A 23,765-nucleotide genomic window follows, 5' to 3' on the forward strand; every position below is an offset into this window, starting at 1 on the left:
GGTCTTCTTCGGGTGCAGCAGCCTCAGACACCGTAGAGTACTTTTTGGACAGATAAACAATATAGTGTACTGCAGTGCAATCAACAGCAGCACACACAGTAGCCTGTTTATTTGAACAGCAATGTGTGAGTGTGCTGTCAGCAGGGGTGGATTGGGAATTTAAAGTGGCCCTGGAAAAAACTGCGAAAGAGGCCCTATGTGCGCGCGCCAGTGGCGCGCGCCCGGAAAAGTGGGTGGGGCCTAGTTGCAAGGGGTGTGGTCTACTGTTACATGCCATGCCCACAAGCCACTTCCCCCATTTTCTCAAGATGGGGGCATGCCCACCGCTCCAGGAGCTGATAGCCATGCCCTCCAGTTCCTCTCTCCAGTGTATAAGCACAGCAAGCATGTGAATGAGCATTTTCTTACCTGTATGATTCTCTGCAATGAGGTACCTCTGAAGAAATTGATCCTCCCTGGACAGGCAGTGTCTTGAGTCAGTATTCACTATTCATGCAGGAGATCACATGGTCCAGAAGCCACCTGTTAGCGTAGTAATAAAGCCAATGTCATCAACATGCAACAGAGGTTCAACCAGATAACACATAGTAACAGAAGTTTTGGGGCAGGACAAAGTGGGGATTTCCCATATCAAATTTTTTTTATAAATAAAATATATTTGCTCATTTGGTACCATCTGCATCACCCCAGCACCATCATCCTGCGCCTATCCAGCACAATTATTCTGCGTCTCCCCAGTGGCATTCTCCTGCCCTAGCACAGAATAGCCCCCCTTTCTAACACACAGATCATCTCCCCTTAGCACAGAATAGCCCATCTCCCCCACACATAAGTCATCTTCCTTTAGCACAGAATATCCCCACTCCCCACCAACAGATCATCATCGTCTTCCCTTAGCAAACAATATCACCCTTCCCCACAGACAGATCATCTCCCCATAGTACAGCAGAGCCCCCTCCCTCACAGACAGATTATCTCCCCATAGTACAGCAGATCCCCCTCCCTCACAGACAGATTGTAGAGAAAAAGCGGGTTTTTGCGTCCGCATGGGCATAATTGCACATGATTGCGTCAGCAGAATCCGTAACTTTCCCTTTTAAATGTATATGTACTGTTTTGTGTAAAGGAAATGAAAAACCTTTGAAGATGGACAGAAAGGTTTAACCAGAGGTTATAGGAAGATTGTTTCCCTGCCAGCCATAATTATGTCAACTTGTATGTAGCCCATAAGAAGGATGTCCAGGGAAATTACCTGACAGCTGGCCAGATCCTTGATAACCAGTCTGTAAGAGATCTGTGTTCTGTGTATGGTCAGAGATCAAAGAATTGTTGGTTATACTCACAGACAGTCAGGCTACAGAGGTGTATGTTTAATCACTTAATCTGTGTGCACGTTTATTGATCTAAGCCCACTTCTCACGCTTTAGGAAGGTCTGAAAGGTAATTAAGAACCCCTGCCCAAATGATAGAGAAACCCCATAGTCCAGCTAGAGGGACAATACACTCTGGGCTGAGAAGGGTTAACACCCCCCCAGGGGGGGTGAGGGGGGAAGGAGCTGGGCACACATGGATAAAATACAGGCTCAGTGGTAAGAGTGGGTGATTCTCTGCTTGAGGTTGTCTACAAGACACAGGGCACCGGACATCGTCACAGGGAAAGGCCTCATTCCCAAAGATTGTTCTATCCGTCGTGATCTGAATGGTCTGTTTTCTCCCATTTTATTATTTTCTTTGGTTTACTTGAAATTGCGAGTTAACTGTGTTTGTGACTTTTTGTAACATCCTTATATCCTTTGTAATTTTTGTACATAAGCTTTGAAGATATTTCTTGAATTAAACTAAACTAATTCTAGTTCTGGAACTGTGTTTTTATGACCCCAAACGCCCATGTTTGGCATGTTACCCATATTTAAATATTGATAAGTTGTGTGTACAGGTGAGAGCAGAAGCTTGCCTTACGTTTTAGCGTTAAATTGGTCTTTTACTGGTGGCAGTTACCGGAATTAATAACCACAAGCGCTGAGATAACTGGTATAAGTCACGGGCGGCGATTCTCAGATTGGCGTATCTGCAGAGATCGGCCGGAGGTTCGTGACACAGATCATCTCCTGCTAGAGCAGCAGATCCCTCCTCCTACACAGACAGATCATCTCCCCCAAAGACAAATCATCTCCCCCTAGTACAGCAGATCTCCCCTCCCTCACAGACAGATCTTCCCCCACTAGAGCTGCGTGTGAGGCTATGGGGCAGTGTATGTGTGAGGCTATTGAGCAGTGTGTATGCGAGGCTATGTAGCAGCCAGGGGCGGATTGGCCGTTCTTCAGCGGAATAAATCCTGGTGTGCCGATTGGTCTGTGGGGCCACTTGTAATCCGTGGGAGGAGGGATCTGCTACTGCCCCCATAACCTCACACGCATACACTGCCACATAGCCTTACACACATACACTGCCACATAGCCTTACACACATACACTGCCTCATAGCCTCATACGCATACTGCCCCCATAGCCTCACATGCATACTGTCCCCATAGCCTCACACGCATACACTGCCCCATAGCCTCACATGCATACTGACCCCATAGCCTCACACGCATACTGCCCCCATAGCCTCACACGCATACTGCCCCCATAGCCTCACACATGCACTGCCGCATAGCCTCACACGCATACTGCCCCCATAGTCTCACACGCATACTGCCCCCATAGCCTCACACGCATACACTGCCACATAGCCTCACACATATACTGCCCCCATAGTCTCACACGCATACTGCCCCCATAACCTCACACGCATACACTGCCACATAGCCTTACACACATACACTGCCCCCATAGCCTCACACATGCACTGCCGCATAGCCTCATACGCATACTGCCCCCATAGTCTCACACGCATACTGCCCCCATAGCCTCACACGCATACACTGCCACATAGCCTCACACATATACTGCCCCCATAGCCTCACATGCATACACTGCCCCATAGCCTTACACACATGCACTGCCCCATAGCCTCACATGCATACTGCCCCCATAGTCTCACACGCATACTGCCCCATAGACTTGCACGCATACTGTCCCCATAGTCTTATGCATTCACTGCCACATAGCGTCACATACACATACGCACACTGGCGGAGAAAGGAGGGTGTCAACCAGACCATACATCTATAGATATTTTGAAAAAATACCTAAGCAAGGACATTCCCCACCCTCAGATACCCCCCACACACCTAGACATGAAGGGGTTAGGCAAGGGAACTCTTTCCCTGCAGGATTATACATTTCCCCATCACAAGCTGGCACTGAATGGGTTAAGGCCCATGAAGGGGCATTATGGTCCCAGGAATCTCCATACAGGGGCCACCCTAAACCATGCAGAAGGTGCACCTCCCCCCAATACTAACATGCTTTAGTCATTTAACCCCTGCCCCCCTCCCTTCCTTAACAAAGCTTTAGGAGAGGTGAGAGGCACAGGAGGAAGGTGTGATGCACCTCCACACCTATAAACCATACACTGAATGGTGTATCAGGTAAATAATTTATGGCTAGTCCAGGTACAAGGTTGGGGGTAACCATCTGTCCATATCCCAGGGGCCTGTGCCCTTTTTCAACACACACAAGGCACCTCTTATCCCTGGGGACCCTAACTCAAGTACCTCCTCCTGCAGCTGCTCCAGCCTTTGTGTCTTGCTTGCGCTGTTCTGTCTGTTGGCTCACCTGCTTGCAGCAGCAGCAGCCCGCAATGCAGTGATGGAGAATGAAGGCCACTGATGGGCTGGGAGCAGCAGGATGGGCTGGGAGCAAAAAAAGAATCCCCTCCAGCCCTGTTTGACTCCTCTCCTGGCTTCCCCCTGCCTGAGTCTCCCAGGCAGCCAGCCCCGATTATTTCCTCTTCACTCTGTCCCCTTCCGAGGCTGTGAAGTTACAGTTTAACTTCACAGCCTGGGGAGGGGAAAGAGTGGAGAAGAGACAATCGGACCGGCGGGTGGGCTGGCTGGCAGGCTGGCATGGCGTCCCCCCACCCTCCTCTGTGATTTTCTTGCGCCGCCGCCGGCCGCAGACCTGTTCCTCCTCCGTAGTGCCTGGAATGAGAGGAGGAGCATGAGAGAGGCGGGCTGCTTTACTAGATTTGGCAGGCAGCCGACGGGCTACCTGTTATTCAAACATAAAGCAGGGACAGGCTGTGTGACGTGATTCAGGGGGTGGGGCCACAGATTACAAGCGGCCCCACAGACCAATTGGCCCACCGGGATTTATCCCGCTGAATATAACGGCCAATCCGCCCCTGGCTGTCAGTGTTTGTGACAAACAACAAACACACATACACTGACAATGATGCTTGCAGTCGCAGTCACCCTTTCCTTTCCAGGCACCTACTGTACTCCAGCTAGTACTGCTACTGATTATAAAACTATTTGCACTCATGGCTATACTCCTCCTAATGGCACCCTGATGGCGTACTAATGGTGTTTTTTATTTCCACAAGTACAGCCCACAGTCCCACACGCTCTCCCTTCGCTCTCCTGTGTGAAATGGAGCCCAATCATGTGGGAGAGACTTTATATGCAGTGCAGCACACACAAGATGCGGCCCATACACGGTGCAATAAAAAGACGGACATGACTTCTAAGATTTCCCTTGAAATTTTACATACGATGTGTTCAAAAGGTGTATGATATTTCATACGATCATACGATTCGATGCTTCATTAAACAATTACAAATCATAAACGAGTGGTCGGATATGCACATAACCATTACGATGAATCTGCTGGCATGTGAATAGGGGAGTGTTTATCTAGGGGATATAAAAGGCAGCCACCGTTTTAGGTATGTTATACTCTGCTCCGTGGCAAGTGAAGCTTGGTTGTATACCTGCTGAACGCTGTGTGCTTTGTTAAAGGCTTGCCTTGTACAAAGTGTTGTATTTCTACTGATTTCTATCATCTACTGATGGATTCCTATTGCCATAAGCTTCTGCTAGCCTATGGCTGCTTGAAGCTGAAAGGTGAGGAAGCTGAGGAGACGAGGAGAAGGATGAGGACATGCTGGACTATGGAGTGGCTGACGTGGAGGGAGAGTTGCTCCCATATGCAGCTGCTGATGGAGATTAGGGAGAACAACCCGGACAATTATTGCAACTACCTGCGTATGGATGACGACACCTTCCAGGAGTTGCTGCATCTGGTTACTCCCTATATTCAGAGGCAGGACACCAGCACGAGGATGGCCATTCTGGCTGAGGACAGGTTGGTGACTACCTTGCAATAACTGGCTATAGGACGGTCTTTCGAAGACCTGAAGTTTGGGACCCTCATTTCCTCCCAGGCGTTGGGGCGCATCATACCCGAAACCTGTGATGCCATTGTAAAAGTCCTGAAGTACCAGTAATTTAAGGTGAGTAAAAACACAACACTTTTTTTATTGTTGTAAAAAAAAATGTAAATTTATTTTTGTACACTGTTTGCAATCAAATGTTACGTTGTAATTAACATTACGTTATGTAGCAAATTAGGTTGTACTCAATGTATTAAAATGTAAATAATGTTTAATCGAACCAACATGGTTTGTTTATTAACACAACATATTAGCCAGTTTTTGTCGCCCCATACCGCTGGAGCATAACTTTTTCCTTTGCAGGAACACACATATAAATATTATCACACAGTTTTTTGTTGCCCAATACCGGCTGCATGGTATGCAGTGTGTCAGATGATGGATTGAACAGGCCAAGAAGCACATGGTGCAAGTGCAGATTGAGGCCCCAGCAAACCACAATCTACCCTTGCTCGATGCGTTTTAGTGGCCCTGCCCAAATCCGCATCACCCACACCCCATACCATGCAGCAGGTATTGGGAGAGAAAACAATGGCTGATACAGTAGAAAAAGAGCATAAAAATTTTTTCCACATCACCCAATTTGATAAAATTCAGGATTCTCATCCCCTTCAGCCAACATGGCACTATATACAATCTCCGAAGAGGTGGATGTGGAGGGGTAGATCCTCTCAGGCATATTGTAAGTGGGAGGGGGTGTAGGAATGGATTGGGATGGCCCCATTCATTCTGTGGCCAGGTAGGTTGGTGGTGGGCGACCGTGGTAGGATGGCGCTGCGGAATGAAGTGGAGGCAACTGGAGTAGAGGACCTGCAGGTGGGAGTGGAGGCGACGGGGTTACAGGCTGTATGTCAAGCGTGGAAGTGCCTGTCAGCTTCTTTAATTTACCCTGCATAATGACCTGGTAAATAATTCTTTCAGCATGAAGCTGCTGGTCCTCCTCCAGCACCTGGATGGTACTTGTAACGTGTGACCCCAGGCTGTCAAACTGGTCTGGGGTTTTGCAGAGTGCCTGTCTGACTTGCTGCATAATAGGATCCGGATTTGGCAGACTCCTGTGTGCCTGTGTTCTAGCTCGGCAGGGAGGCTGTGGTGCCTCTGTAACACTCTCAGGAGTTGTAGCCGGTGCACTTTGTGGACTAATAGAGGGGTCTAAGTCAGCCGGGAAAGACTGTAGGAGTAGAGAGAGATCAATGTTAATATACGGTAAAGTCTAATTTATATTTTTTCTTTATTTTAGTTTCAACAGTGGAGGACTGGCAGACCATAGGTTATGAATTTGATTGCCGGTGGAGTTTCCCAAATTGCGGAGGAGCCATTGATGGGAAACACATATGCATTATCCCGCCTGCCCGCAGCGGCTCATTTTATTTTAACTGCAAGGGCTTTCACAGTATCGTGCTGATGGTGGTGGTCAATGCCAACTATGAATTTATTTATGTGGACGTGGGAAAAAATGGCCGTGCTTCAGATGGTGGATCCTTCAAAAATACGGAATTTTATAACAGACTATCCACCAACCGTCTCATTTTGCCATCTTCAGTGGTTACGAAGCATGGCCTGAACTATGTGTTCATGGCTGAAGAGGCATTTGCTCTACAAGTACATTTATTGAAGCCATATGGACAAAGGGGACTGACCAGAGAGAAACACATAATGTGCAGTATGTTCCGGATATTCCATACGGCCATAAACCTTCGTGTCGACAAAACTGATTCTGTCATCATGACCTGTTATGTTCTGCACAATTTTTTGAGGAAAAAATGTACATTACAACTGCGGACTATGGGGATGGTCATCGACGAGCAGGAGCAAACAAACGAGGGTTTAAAAATGCCGCCACACCAACTGTGAGGGGGACAGTAGCGAGTGCGCGGTCAAAAGAGGTAAGGGAACAATACCTGGCCTACTTTAATGGAGTGGGCACTGTACCATGGCAGGAGGACAGTATCAGATAATGAAGTTGTATGTACTTACCACATCCATAGTAGACGCCGGCTCGTTCTATGGGATCTCCACTGGTACAGCCTCTTCTTCCGGGCCTGTATCTACAAGTAGACTTTGTGAAGATCTCTGGGTCTCTCCCTAGTGGAGAAATTCAAGAAGGGAGTAGTACCAGAGTGTACTGTTATAGACGTCATCCGTCCCAGCTCCTGGCGCCCGCGACTCGGTCTCCTTCCTCCACTATTTAACATACACTGTGTGGAGGTTTTTTGGATGCATCTTCTCACCCAATCCAGACAAGCCTAATCATGGAAGGGGAGGGAAAAGGTGACCATGTCATCTATCGCTGCCACCCTGCGATGTTTATTTTTATAGTCCTTGGACTTCACCTTCCACAGGCACTAGTGAGCGCGATATTATAAACTGGTGTTCTCGAGGGCTATCCATTTCTGTGGAAATAAAAATCAAAAACATCTGTAAATATATATGTTTAATGTTTAAATGTTTGAAAAGTTTATTGTTGATCATTGTTTGTGTTATGTTTATGGTTGAGTTTTTAGTTTATAGTTGAGCTAAGTTGATTTTAATAAAATTTTAAACTTAGAAATATTTATCTGGGTACATAAATCAGCACAAAAATTATGACCGTTGTATAAACAATGCAGGGCCATGTGGGAGGACACACGTTGGTGGCATAGTGGTAGATACTGTAACAATGGCAGGGCCAGGGGGCATATGCATTGGTGGAATAGTGGTATATAAACAATGCAGGGCCATGTGGGGACACACACGTTGATGGCATAGTGGTATATAACAATGGCAGGGCCAGGGGGCATATGCATTGGTGGCATAGTAGTATATAAACAATGCAGGGCCATTTGGGGGGACACACGTTGGTGGCATAGTGGTATATACTGTAACAATGGCAGGGCCAGGGGGCATATGCATTGGTGGCATAGTGGTATATAAACAATGCAGGGCCAGAGACAAATGTACTGAGTGGCACGATGTACACTCACTTCAATCTCAACACTACACACGCTGTGATGCGATACTGCTGCTTGGAACGCTGTCTCTCATGAGAAAATGGAGAAGGGGGGTGGCTAGGGATTTTATACACCTCATAATCAGACATTGGATCGTATTACCTGCCAAAAGTGATACGATGTGTGTCACATCGTGGTAAGTTAGGTCACCCTCGTACGGTTTTCCAGTACGAGAGGCGATCCAATTATACGGCTGCGGGTATTCGCATCGCCATCGTGTGTACACCAAACAACATACAACTTAGCCTCGTTTTGGGATCCGAACTCCTGGGAAGATCAGAGCCGAACCCGGATCCACTCGGAACCCCTAAGTTCGGGTGTGTTTGTTTCTGGGAAAACAAAAATATAAATTCCTATTTAAACCTAATTCTTCTGCAGACAAAGTCACAGCCCTGCGTCTCTAGTACACTTTGGCCCTCATTCAGAGCCGGACGCTCTGAGCAGAGCGCTTGCTCTGAATGAGGGCTGTCCTCCATAAAAATGGAGCGTCCTCCTGGACGCTCGTATAGCTGTGGGTCACCACCCACAGCACATACGAGCGTGCAGGATGATGGTCGCGATGGTCTTGACCATCGCGACCATCGCCAGTGCGACCAGAAGCCTGTAGTCGGGGTATCCGACCACAAGCCCTGGAGTGATTTTGGCTCTATCAGAGCCAAAATCACTCCCACTGACATCACTAGTGATGTCAGTGGGCCGGCTTCTGACGGTAGGCGTTCCCTTGGGAACGCCCCCATCTGGGAGGCACGCCCCCGGCACGCCCACCAAAGGGGCGTGCTGTCAATCAACATCGACAGCACGCCCCCTATGATCAGCTCCCTCCGTCGTGCGCATGCGCAGTGCACACCATCGACCCACTTGCGAGCGGACAGCCGCTTGCGAGTGGGTCTGAATGAGGCCCTTTGAGTGTTGTTTTGCTGTATTTGCGATGTGAATAAGATGCAAAATTTAACGAAAGAGTCCTGTACACAACCCGCCTTGTATGGAGTATTGAGGCTTGGTGTATGAGGAAACATCTGTAGCTGTAACTACTACAAAAACAAAACTGTAGTCAAAATTGTATATCACCTGTACCAAAATGATATCCTCCTGTTTGCGTGCATAAGCATGCAATTATTTAAGTTCTTTAAAGGAAAAATATCAACAAAAAGATAACTTAGAACTTTTAAAGCAGCACTATTATATCTTCTCTCTTTCCTTAACTTTCCCAGAGGAATCAGTTGTTTCCTTAAATGTACTGGAAAAGCTCCCTTACAAGTAGAGACGAACAAGCTGAAAGATTCATGATATCGGGCAAGTAGATGCATTTTTCAAAAAATCAATTCACAAATCCTATACTAATTATTTACATAACAATGTTTTATATGTGCAAAAAGTAGTTTATAATATGTATTACCTGTGGTTTTTGTTTTATTGTTTTAAAGTGATTTTAGTTAAAAAACAATATATTGATTTTGTTCAAAAACACATTTTAAAGGAGGATTTTAAGTATTAGGCCTGGTTTGTTAGTGTAGGTAAGCAGTGTAGTTGTGGCACATTATTAGATTAGTGTAGGGTCCTGCACAATGGTATTTGTTGTGTCCTACAAGGATCTGAGAGAGAAAGAGAGAGGGAGTCGATGAGATAAAAATAAACTAGAGATGTGCGGTTTGGTTCTCCAGATATCCAAATCCACCTGAATTTCGTGAATCCGGGTAAATCACTAATCTAATCTCCTGAGTAGATCCGGGTAAATCCGGATCGTGGTTCTGATCTTTTTGTGGTTTGGAATTCGGATTTTAAATCTGAATTTCAGGTTTTGGATTGCATAAATTACATGATTTTAGCTGTTTTTAAAACTATTTATTTTCTATTTAAAAAAAATCCAGCTCCAAAACCGAAACCAAAACATTCGAGGGTGGTTTGCAAAACCAAATCCAGATCCAAAACCTTGAAGGAGATACAAATCCAAAACCAAAACACGGGGGTCGACGCACATCCCTATTGTGTTTGTATGTCTCTCTCCTGTCTGTCTTGTCTTCTGGGCAATATTGGGCTTTGTACCCTGGAAACTTGACCTTGCACCCTTGTGCAAGGTCGAGTTCCCATCTAGAGTATCAATATATTGCAGCATTCTGGTAGGGTGTTGCAGTCAACTGAAAGGTATGATGGCACTCACACATTGTCCTTCCTTTTTGTACCTCCTTTTTCATGTCTGTGTTTGACCTGCATACCAGGACTGTCTGCTACAAATAGGGCCTGAAAGTGACAGGGTGTGAAGCAGGGTAGGCAACTGACTACACCTGCATGGCAGCATGCTTAAACTTCACCCATGCACCTGTGACAATAACAGGATGTAGTTACCATCCCAGTGGTCGCGATACCGGCGCTCCGAATACAGGCGCCGGAATCCCGGTGCCAGAATCCTGACAACCGGCATCCCAACAGTAAGTATTAGGGTTAGGGGAAGAGTTAGGGTTTGAGGTTTTGCACTAGTGAGAGGGTTAGTTGCGGGGGGGAGGGTTATGGTTAGGCTGTGGAGAAGGATAGGGTTAGGCTGCAGGGGGGTTAGCGTTTGGCTGCGGGAAAGGTGGGATAGGGTTGGGGGGAGGGTTAGGGTTTAGCATTAGGACACTTACTTAATTGGGTCTGGATTATGACTGTCAGGCTGCCGCTGTCTGTATTCTGACCGCCAGCATTCAGATTGCCGAGATCCCTTACCCAACACACAATAACATATGACTTCCACATGTGGTTAACTATCGACTTGTTGAAAAACTATGGTATAAACTAAACTAAAACAGGCTGTCCTAAATAAATGTCTATTCCCAGGGGTGTACAGTCCAGGAATTGAACTTTACTGAAGAACATAATAAAAATGTTATTGTAATTGAATGTACATTTAACATACTATAAATATTACAATACATACTACAAAACTGTTATTTTGTTGACAAAATTTTTTTACTAAAAGTATTTGTTTATTTCAGGACTTAATTGTAATGATAATGAAAGTATACAAATCTTAAAAAAGATCTTAATAAAGAATCTTAATGAAAATTACGGTAAAATCTGTGTTCATGATGCCCTGACGAATAATGATAGACAAAATAGCTGGATCTGTTGTGTTCGGATACGTCAACTCTGTCCTTTCTTCCTTCCTTTCCAAGTCACCCTCGGCCTCCCCCCGCCCAATAAGCTGAGTGCGCACAGGATCTTGCTAGACCACAATAGGAGTGTTTTCCTTGGGACTAGCTGACGCGACAACCTGGTCATCGTCAGAGGCAGCTTAACATACAAAATAATGTTGAATGATCAAAGTTTTTTATCTTCGCCTGCGCCTGCGACACTGGCAATGATAAGGGAACAGAGAGATGATTTATGGGCACGCTTCAGTAATTGTAATACTGAGAGAAAGACATAGTGTATCGTTTCCAATGAGCATGAAGTCCTGTGCAGATTTAAAACAGCAACACCCTGACAGTCCGAATCCCAACAGAATTTTGTAAGTGTTATAACCCTTACCCTAACCCTCCTTCTAACCCTAACCGACCTTTCCAGAGCCTTACCCTAACCCTTCCTTCCCGCAGCCTAAAGGTGCGTACACACGGGTCGATTTTTTTGGACGACTGAACAATAACGACGTCGTTATCGTTCAGTCGTTCAAAAAATCGTTCAGTTTCAGGGCCATAATGATGAACGGCAACTACCAATGCGCTCCGTTTGTAGTTGGTAGTTGCTGTTCATCGCCCGAACCTCCTGTCCAACCTGACGATATTGTTGAACATGTTCGGGGATGAGGGAGGGAGCCTGGCACAGAATGATATCATTATTGATTTTGTTCAGTGTTGTGCTCAGTGTTGTTAACGACACTGAGCACACCCTGCCGGGGACACACAGGACGATTTTAATTAAGGGAGAACATTGTCCCGTGTGTATGCACCTTAACTCTAACCCTCCCACCCCTGCAGCCTAACCTTCCCTTCTCACACTCTAACTCTAACCATCCCCTTAGTGCTGAACCCTAACCCCTGACCCTAATGCTCAATGTCAGGATGTCAGCATTCAGGAATCTGGAGCTAGGATTCAGACTGCTGTCAGGACTCTGGTGCTGGGATTCTGACCTCCTGATCGTCGAGATGCCGACTACATCCCATTGCTGCAATTTCTACTATTAGTGTAACAAATATGACTTGGTACATGAAACACTTTGGTTGATTCTTTGAAGAATGAGCTATGTTTAAACACAGCACTCAGCTTTATTAGTACCACTTAGTGCTCATAATATATATTATGACAGATTTTATTCTACTGAACTCGTGTTTGTCAATTCTTTGAAATATACATTCAGTTTGTTTTTTTCTTTATTTTATTATTTATTATAACTCAGATGTTAGGGTAAATAAACATTAACTTTACCTGTGATAGTGTCATTTTCTTTAAAATATCATACTCCAATACTTAGCCTCAATCCATGAGTTTTTATGTAATTTAATTTTTGATTATTCGTAAAAAATGACTATAAGACTAAAGGTGTCTGCACACTTAGAGATATTTTACACGATTTGCCCGATTCCGATGCATCGTGATGACAAATCGTGTAAAATATGCCCAAATCAGCAGGTCGTACATCGCATCTTCAGATCTGCCGTGCTGTAGGGCAAATCTGACAATCTTAGCCACGATGCACTGGAATAGTGCAGATAGCCTGGGGGCAGCCCAGCCCGGTGACTGAAATGGGGGTGCTGTGAGGCTCCACCCCATTTCCCTAGGCACCAACCCCTTTCTTGATGTGGGGCGCACCTTAGAACGCCAAGGGTCCCGACCCGCTGGCCAGAAATGTTGGGAGGTATGTAATTGCAGCAAAAGGCTTCCAAACTAAGTACAAACGGATATTTAGCAAAACGAAGAAATTTACTTTCCCACAGTTCAGTATGTATACCTGTTTTCAAAATGTAAAATTTTGTTATAAGGTTCAATGAATTATGTTGTATTATGTTCTAAATTAATTTGCCATTGTAATGATGTATGCTTTTTGGTATAATACTAAAATATATTAGTGCTATAAGCTATTAAATTTCAAAAGTGCACATTTTCCAAAATGTTTCCACAATTTTGGCCACTGCTATATATATGTATATATATATATATATATATATATATATATATATATATACACACATACAGTAAATATATATATACTGTACATGTACAGTACTGTGCAAAAGTATTGGGCAGGTGTGGAAAAATGCTACAAGCTACGTATGCAGGGCCGGATTAAGGCCCACATGGGCCTGGAGCTGAAAATGTTCAAGGGCCTATACTGAGAAGGGGAAGAGCTGTGATTGGTGCTGTGTGGGTGTGGTCAAAGTCAAACTGGTGTGTATACGCCCTACACTATTTCTCCCTAACTAGATAGAAATAGAAAAATGGCATCTTTTTTTTTTTTAGGGGGAAAACTAGAAAAACTATTTAAATACTTAAAATTTATGGCCAGTTTGGCAGCTGGTAATCATACTGTCATGTTGATAGGCCTATTTTTATGTGGAGGCCTGGAGCTGTAGCTCCATCCGCCCCATTGTTAATCTGGCCCTGTACATATGCTTTCAAAAATGGAGGTGTTAATAGACTATTTTAATATGCTTACCAAAATGCAAAGTGAATGAACAGAAGAGAAATCTAAATCAAATCAATATCTGGTGTGACCACCCTCTGCCTTCAAAACAGCATCAATCCTTCTAGGTACACTTGCAAAACTGTTTGAAGGAACACGGCAGGGAGGTTGTTCTAAACATCTTTGAGAACTAACCACAGATCTTCTGTGGATGTAAGCTTGCTCAAATCCTTCTATCTCTTCATGTAATCCCAGACATACTCGATGATGTTGAGATCAGGGCTTTGTGGGTGCCATATCATCACTTCCAGGACTCCTTATTCTTCTTTACACTGAAGATAGTTCTTAATGACATTGGTTGTATGTTTGGGTCATTGTCCTACTGTAGAATAAATTTGGAGCCGATCAGACACCTCCCTGATGGTATTGCATGATGGATAAGTACCTGCCTGTAATTCTCAGCATAGAGGACATCATTAATCCTGACCAAATCCCCAACTCCATTTGCTGAAATCCACTCCCAAACTTGCAAGGAACCTCCAACATGCTTCACTGTTGCCTGCAGACACTCATTATTGTACCACTCTCCAGCCCTTCGGCGAACAAACTGTCTTCTGTTATAGCCAAATATTTCACATTTTAATTCATCAGTTCAGACTGCTGCCATTTTTCTGCACCCCAGTTCCTATGTTTTAATGCATAGTTGAGTTGTTTGGCCTTGTTTCCATGTTGAGGGTATGTCTTTGTGGCTGCAATTCTTCCATGAAGACCACTTCTGGACAGACTTCTCCGAACAGATGGGTGTAAGTGAGGGCATCTGAAATCAAAAAACAATATTTTACAGTGTTAAGGAAAACCAGTAATAAAGAGAAAGTTTAGTGCAGAAAAACATAAAATTGCCAACATGCCACAACACGCAGTGGCAAGGAAGGACTCAGGGTCTTTATTTATGAGTGGTGGTTCTGCAAGTGTCAGTGGGGCATCTTCTTGTGCCTTTCCTGATTATGCAAGCCCTTCTACCAGTAGAACAAACTGTGCAAGCCTGACCTTTCTGTACTTTTGGCAAAGCTTCCTTTCTCCATTTCTACAACCTCTGCCAATGTGGGGATGATCAGCACAAGTCAAGAAGTTGCTGACCGAGACATTGAGGGTGCTACGATAGAAGTGCAACAGGATGAGGGCGATATTTGTGTAGCTGATGCAGGCGCTTATGTAAATGTTGTTGAGGATGAGGCTGTTGCTTGCATAAGTGAGGCACCAGTGGAAGCAGTTCTTGCCCGTGATAAGAAGAAGGCCATTGTCATACCTGGGCATAAGACAAAAATTCCACCTCTTATGTGTGGAATTATTTTTACCCAAATCTGGACAACAATTGTCTTGCCATCTGTAGTGTTTGTAAAGCCACAGTAAGTGGAGGTAGGGACTTTAACCATCTAGGAACCTCCTCCCTGTTATGTCATTTGCAGCATGTGCTTGAAGTTTTTGGCAAAATCAGAAACTTATGCTAAAAAAGTAACAAGCAGTCCAGCATCAGCTAGCTCCCTTCTCTCTGCTAGATCCAAGCACCTGCTATCTTCACCAGCAACACCTTCATCATCAGTATTCTCAATCATGATCATAAGTAGTCCTACATCCAATTTGATAAGGCTGAGTCCAACCCTATACAGGATTCCTCAGAAGAATCGTTGAGCTCTAGACCTGCTGCAGCTACTGCTTTGGGTGGATCTTCATCCTAGAAGAGGACCAATAAGACTACTAATAGTAGTAGTTTTAAAAAAAATTTGGCAGTTAAACAATCCTTTGATAGAGGAAGCAAACATAACAGCTGTTACCCAGTTGCACAGCGGATCACTGACGCTATAACAGCTGTGCTGGTATTATATCTGCATCCAATACCCAAGATTAATGCAGTGGAGTTTAGACGATTAATTGAGGTTCTGTGTCTCCCTACCAAATCCCATCTAGATACCACTATACTAAACAAGCAAGCCTGTACATGGATGTAAAAAAAAAAATTTAATTAGTGTCCTCCAAAATGCCGTTGTACCCATTGTCAACTTAACCACAGACATGTGGACAAGCGGAACAGGTCAAATGAAAGATTACATGACTGTGACAATTCACTGGGTGGGTGTATTTCCTTCAGCAGCACAAATAGCAACAGCAGCATCTAGCAAACACCAGCTCATTCAGAGAAAGCTACTCTCTGTATCACCGGCTTCAATAAGAGGCATACCAGTGTCAACCTATTAGAAAAACTCAGGGAAGTCATTGCAAAATGGCTTACCCCTCTTGGACTCTGCTCTGGATTTGTGATTCCCTACAAAGCCACAAATATTGTGAGAGCATTACAGCTGGGTGATTTTGAACATGTCCCATCTTTTGCTCACACAATTAATTTGGTGGTGCAGAAGTTTTTGAAAAATTACAATGCCATGTAGGAGATGCTGTCTGTGGGCCAACAAATTTTAGGACATTTTTGACATTCAGCAGCTGTATGTAGAAGATTGCAGCACCTGCAAGAACAGTTTAATTTGCCCTGCCACCAGCTGAAGCAGAGGTAGTAATAAGGTGGAACTCCAACCTTTATATGCTTCAGTGGATAGAGAGACAGAAAAATGCCATCCAAAGCTACACAATGAGCCATGATATAGGAAGAATATACCTTTCTCCAATGCACAGGAGAATACTTTCTGTGTTATGCAAGGTGCTAAAACCCTTCAAAGTTGTCACCTGTGAAGTGAGTTCAGACACTGCCAGCTTGAGTCAGGTGATATCCCTAATTAGACTTTTGCAAAAACAACTTGAGAAACTGAAGGAGGAGCTGAAATGAAGTGCTTGATCCTAGGTTTAAGTCATAAGTCATGACTTTCTTTCCAATGGACACAGATCGGAGGACATGCAGAGAGCTCGTGGCAAGTAAGTTGTGAGCTCAAGTGGCAAGTGACACAGCAATGTCTCCTCCTTCAGGTTCAACTGCAGCTGCCTGGAAAAAACTCAGCTTTCCTGAGAGACCCACTGGTGTTGCAGATGAGTCAACACAACTTTGGAACATCTAGTCGGATCTAAAATAATTGCCAAAAATTAGTGACACCTCTAGCACAATTCCATCTGATACAGTCACCATTTAAAGAATGGTTGAGGATTATTTTAATGATAGCATCTAAATAGGCTGTTTGACTACTGGCAAGAAAAAAAGGCAATTTTTGAGGCTCTTGTACAAACTGGCTTTACTTTACTTAAGCTGGCCACCCTTAGAAAGAGTTTTCAGCATAGCCGGGAACCTTGTCAGCAATCGGCATAGGAGGCTACTTCCTCAAAATGTGAAGAGATGATGCTCATCAAAGTGAATTACAAATTTCACAAGGACTTTTACCGGCAATTACATCAAAGTCCAGATGCACCTGTAATGGAAGATTCCAGCTTGGATGAATTAATATTGTGTGAAGATGATGTACATACTGCTGAGGGTGAGGATGATAATGGCGAGATGACATCTTGCCTCCGTAGAGGCAGTTTGTACATAGAGATCATCACCAGCAATATCAGCTGCCCTTTGGTAGCTTGTTTTGTAGGGGCCCAAACAAACCAATTACTTCAGCCACAAGTGGCAGTCCCTGTTGCAAAAGTCATTGGTTTGTTAAACTGTGCATGTCCCGTTTAATTTACAACATAAGGGAGGTTTTGACAAAACCAAAACTAGACGATGAATTAGAACTAAAAACAAAACAAGGGAGTTGGCACACATTTTTAGTCAATAGACACCTCTTGCTGGCTTCGGTGATCAGCAACTGCATCCTTGTACGCAGAATTGTATCACTCTGCGTGACCATTGATCATCTGAGTCATTTTCGGTGGTTTCATGCAGCTGAAGCCAGTGAAGCCACTAGCTTCAGTACACCCAGAAAATGTGTCAATTAAGCCTGTTGCACCAAGCCTCTCTTTTTATTGTATATATACTGAAATGTAAAAAACAAACCAACTGACACAACCTATTAAAAAAATATATATTTAATTTTTAAAAACAAGAACTGGCAATGAGTCACTCCATTTTTGAAGATTAAAAGGTGTATTATGTTAATATATTTATCATGGATTTGATTAATATTGTTGTTTTGGGACTGTGACTATCAGTGGCGTAACTAGGGTCTTTGGAGCCCAGGGCAAATTTCAGATTGGCGCCCCCCTCCCACCACACAGACAAGTATATCTTGCACACCAAAGGCGCGCACCAAAAATATGGGCCTGGTCACCTTCTGGAAGGGGCGTGGCTACTGAATATGGGGCGTGCCAACATGACACACCACCCATTTTTTGGCACATTCCTTTACATTCCATGCGGTGGTTTCTCACAATGTGGAACCTCTGAAGAAATGTGTCCTCCCTAGGATGATGGCATCTTCAGTCGGTATTCACTATTCATGTAGGTCACATCGTCCGGAAGATGCCTGTTTGTGTGGGAATAATAACATCAGTCATCATCATACAACAGCGGTTCAACCAGACTTGTGCCTCCTGTGTAACTTCCTTTCCCCTGCGTCTCTCAGCCACACCATCATCTCCCTCCCTGCGTCGTCTCTCAGCACGCCATCACCGCCACTCTGTTTCAACTCTCAGCACACCTTCATCTCCCCCTTGCGTCGTCTCTTAACACACCGTCTCCTCCCCCCCTGCGTCGTCTCTCAGTCACGCGATCAGCTCCCCCCTGCGTCGTCTATCAGTCAGGCAATCAGCTCCGTCCCTGCTTCGTCTCTCAGTCACGCGATCAGCTTCCCCCATGCATCATCTCTCAGTCACCTGATCAGTTCCCCCCCTGCATCATCTCTCAGTCACGCGTTCAGCTCCCTCCCCCTGCATCGTCTCTAAGTCACCTGATCAGTTCCCCCCCTGCATCATCTCTCAGTCATGCGTTCAGCTCCCCCCCGCATCGTCTCTCAGTCACACGATCAGCTCCCCCCTGCGTCGTCTCTCAGTCATGCGATCAGCTCCCCCCTGCATCGTCTCTTAGTCATGCGATCAGCTCCCCCCTGCATTGTCTCTCAGTCACGCGTTTAGCTCCCCCCCTGCGTCGTCTCTCAGTCACACCATCATCTTCCTCCCGCGTTGTCTCTCAGCACAGACACACTTACACAGATACACACCCACACTGACATATATACACACACACAATGACATATGTCACACACACACACTGACATATATATATATTGTCGAAGCTGAATAATTGGCTGAGACAAGTTCAGTTTAAAATTTAATCGCAGCGACGCCATCTTGTGAATGGCCGCAAGACGCCATCTTGAAAATGAGATCGCAAGACGCCATTTTGCGAATGGCCGCCTAAGTGCCATTTTAGGTAAACTCACATTTTAGTACATGTGGTGATAATACTAATAGCACCATGCGATTACATTTTTCATAATTTCCCATATGCACATTAATACATACAATAGCGCTGTTAACTAGTCGCATATTAGCGAATGCATAGGACTTTGTATGAAACCGCTGTTTTATTAGCTTTATGCGCACACATCTGCCCCAAGTTAACTAGCGTCCTCATATCAAACCCTGGATACCCACACATTACATATTCACACATAAGGTTCAATAAGCTTTAAAGTGTATGATTTAAGTAGGTTCAGTTAGTTTAAATGCTAAGAAATAAAGATATTTGATAACTAAGGTATTATACATGCTAAACCAGTCGTGTTTGGAGTTGTACTGATGCATACTCTTTTCACAGTATTCCGGTGTTATCGGTGGGGAGATCGCATCATGCATTCCCGAGTTATGGATCACAGAGTCTACAAGCAACAAAATGCATATTTTAGAAACAACTGTTATCATGCTGACGGAGGCGTGAAGAGGAAGACCCCCAGCTGTTAGAGGCAGGGAGAGTCTGTTTGAACCAGCCTGTTAAATGTGCTGTAACAGATGCTTCACCCCTGAGAACCAATGATATCAGCAACAGACTTCCCTTTGTCCTGTGTATTCTGGGGGGGTATAAACGCTGATTCTCAGTCTTCATGCTGAATGCTGAATGACAAGGGGTCTCTTGCTGAAGCCTATCTCTGGGTCCGGAAGCGCCTGTGTATGTATACTGTACTTGGGTCTGTATAATTTCCTTTTGCGCCTAAATTGTGTCTTGATCAATTGCGTGTAACTGTCTGAACTTTTAACTGAATATCACTTGTGCTTTAGAACCACAGATTCCACGTCTAAGTCTTTATTTATGGTGTGACTGCATACGCAAATTAGCGTCATCCTTAGGAGGTATAGGCAGGACATTAGAAGGTATAGGAAGGTGTGTATAGAGGTTCTGATCCAGTATCATTAGTTGGGGGCTCATAGTGAAGTCACTTACCTGCTCACACGGTACATACGGTCATCGATATTTCAGCAAAGGGTGGAGTGGCCACATGCAGGGTTTGCCTGCAACCGCTTTCTGCTGAAAGATCGCTATCCGTCTCCATGTGAATCAAGGGAGCTGACTAGAATCCAGGGACAAGAGAGGAAAAGGTTTGTTTTCCTCTGTTGATAGAACCTTATGTTTAAAGGGGTGTCGCAGTACTGAGTACGCGTCTAAGTCGCAGGTTTGCGCATAGCAAAGACGCACTTTGCATACGCAGTTTTAAAAAGCCATTATACAGTTGTGTGGTAGTCGCATTATTGTGTATGCGACTGGTCGCACAATAGCGTATACGTACTTCCGGTTGTGCTGCCACGTGTTTGAACAAAGCCATTGAGGTTTTCATTTTTTTCTATTACCAATATCTGGCTTAACGTGTATTTTTCTGCGCAGGAAAAAAGTGTGTAACAGTGAATATTTGTTGAACAAAGTTAAGGGTATCGTATGATCCTTAAAGGCTAGGTGCAAGGGTTAGTCTAGCCGCTCGGTAAGCAGCTTTACCGTTCTATACACAGTAGCAGGTGTACATGTTGTCTTTGTTGTCGAGAGGTGCGTGAGAGTAGCCGACATACAAACTCTCATAGGTGTGGAAGTTGCCTTACTAAATCTTATCCGGGTGTGGAAGTTGCCTTTTTCAAATCTTATCCAGGTGTGGAAGTTGCCTTACTAAATCTTATCCAGGTGTGTGGGCGCCGCCGACTTAAATCGTCCACAGGTAAGTGAAAGTATCTTGATTGTCTTTCACCGGTTTAAATCTTTATTGAAAAGCATAGGAGTTGTCTCAGAATGGGAGCCACGCAAACAGTAGAGATGTTAGGCAATGATGTGCTGCTAATGGAGGCACCGATCGGATTGGCCCGTCGTATCATGCATACCAAATACGGTACTTATGCAATAAGGTATTGTGATTTATGGTTTAATATGACGAGAAAGAGTGTTAGACCGTTTCCCAGAATTGGTAGTTTCGATAAAATGTGTTAGATAATGTACGGGATCACATCAGTTTGATGCGCTCCTGAGAGAAAAAGGTTAAATATTTTGAATGTTTAAAACCATGGCAGCATGAAGGGGATGCGTGGCTTAACAATGTGCAAATGACGCAAACTAGCGTCACGAGCACATTGTCAGAAAATACATCTGCGACGCTAAATTGCAATATGGACGAGCCGCAAAATGGCGCGCACGTGCGACAAGGTAGCGTCATGGAGAGTATTGCCGGCAGTTCACGCTCACCTCCCCCACCTCATGTGGATGGAGGTGCAAGTACAGTAACCAAAAATACCCATAAAAATGTAACAAGCAACTTGTTCCCTCTCTTAAGCAATTATAAAGAAAATGTTCATGATGCGGATGATGAGCCTATTGTAATGTCTGCCATTTCCCATGCTGTGCAGATTATAGATGCTGCATCACCACAATCACGAGTGGTGCCGCCATCTCCATCGGTAACATCATGGGAAGTGTTAATGCCCTCTGCACCCATAGAGGAAGTTGTTCATACCATACGTAGCAGCAGCAGACTAAACCCCCAGCAAGGTAATCAGGTCAAAGGTAGCAGCGCTACCGGTCTGCATCCCATTCGGACAATAACTGTTCCAAATGGAAATGCAGACGCAAACGGTATAGTGCTCACGAGGGAAGTAGTAATGCATTGTCCTTGGACAAGAGCAGAACTAAATTCCATCATAAATAATTTCCCCGATCCCAAAAAGGAATTAGCCAAATGTCAAAGATTTTTGAGAAATTTGGGTAGTTCACATGAGCCCACTAATAAAGATTGGCGTGTGGTGTTAAGGGCCTGCCTGCCACGCAATACCGACGTGACAAAATTTATCACGGATTTTGTATTGGATGGTGACGTTCCCTTAACAGACCAAGTAAACCAAGGTAACATTTCCCGTATTGTAACTCAATTGGGTATATATTTTCCAGTAGTAGTTAACTGGAACAAAATTTTCACCATTAAACAAAAAGAGAGTGAGACTGCAGAAGATTACTTCGATCAGGCTCTGCAGGCTATCACCCAGTACGCTGGGATAGAAGATATTAAAGATAGCACTCACCACAGGGGAATGATAGTTACGGTACTTCTGGACGGTCTGAAAGAGAGTTTAAAAACTCGGGTTCAGACCTCACAGCCTGGCTGGCGGGGACTTACAATAGATACCCTCATAGAAACCGCTATTGAACATGATAAAAACATCTCCAAAAAGAGAGAAGCCCAGAGCGAAAAACTAATGGCTGTCAGTATACACGCTCTGGAGGGAATGATGGTAACACCACAGCCAACAGACACACTTGCACTTGCACACACACACACTTCTGAACAAGTATGTGCTCTCACTAACCCCACTCAACAACAAACACAACTCTATCCCACTAACCCGATGCAACCACAGGTCCCAGGCTATCCAACAACCTCTTATCCCCCACAATACCTTTACCCTCCCTATCCTTACCCATATCCACCACCTTTACCCTCTGTGCAAACCTCACAACACCACATGTCTTCACCCGATACACGAACATGCTTTAACTGTAAACAAACAGGACACTTAAGTAGAAACTGTACAGTAAAAGGAGTAGGGATCTCACATCAGGGAAGACCTAGATATCCCCATAATGGATATGCACAGAGGCCAGAAAATGTTCAGCAGGCACCAGCTCCAATTGTAGCCATAAATGCTTTATTGGAGAATGGTAGCCAACGCTAGGGGTCAGGTCATACCTGTAGTCTACAGATGGTCAGGTTAAAGGGAAGTACTAAGGAAGAACCAGTCATGATGGTTGATGTAGCTGGTACTGAATATCCTTTTCTTGTAGACACAGGGGCGACCAGGTCGGTGATAAAATCTCCCGTTAATTTGCAGGTGACCAACGAGACAGTACCAACAATGGGTGTAACAGGTAAAGTGGAACATTATCCTTTAACAAAGTCCACAGAGGTTACTATTGGGCCGTTGCATACCAGACATTCTTTTCTCCTGGCTGCTGCAGCTCCTACTAACCTACTGGGCAGAGACTTGTTATGTAAAATGGGATGTGTTATATATTGCACCCCTGATGGTGTATTTTTAGATAACCCAGAGAGAATGGTATACGAGGTGCGGGATATTTTAGACACTCCTCAAAGGATAATGTATCACTCTACCGTTTTAAATGAAACTCCATCACAAGTAGATGAAATGTTGTCCCTAATTCCAGATTCCCTTTGGACTAAAGATGGACAGGACACTGGATTAAAGGCAAACGTAAGCCCAGTAATGGTAAATTTAAAAAACGGAAGGCAAGCTCCAAAAATTCCCCAGTACCCACTAAAGCAGGAGGTAGAACTCGGGTTTTTTCCAATAATTGAGCGATTATTGCAACAGGGAATTTTAGTTCATACAGCTAGTGTAGCCAACAGTCTCATCTTTCCAGTGAAGAAGAGTGGTG

The sequence above is a fragment of the Taudactylus pleione genome, unplaced genomic scaffold (assembly GCF_031769625.1).
Source record: "Taudactylus pleione unplaced genomic scaffold, aTauple2 ptg000146l, whole genome shotgun sequence".
Lineage (NCBI taxonomy): Eukaryota > Metazoa > Chordata > Amphibia > Anura > Myobatrachidae > Taudactylus > Taudactylus pleione.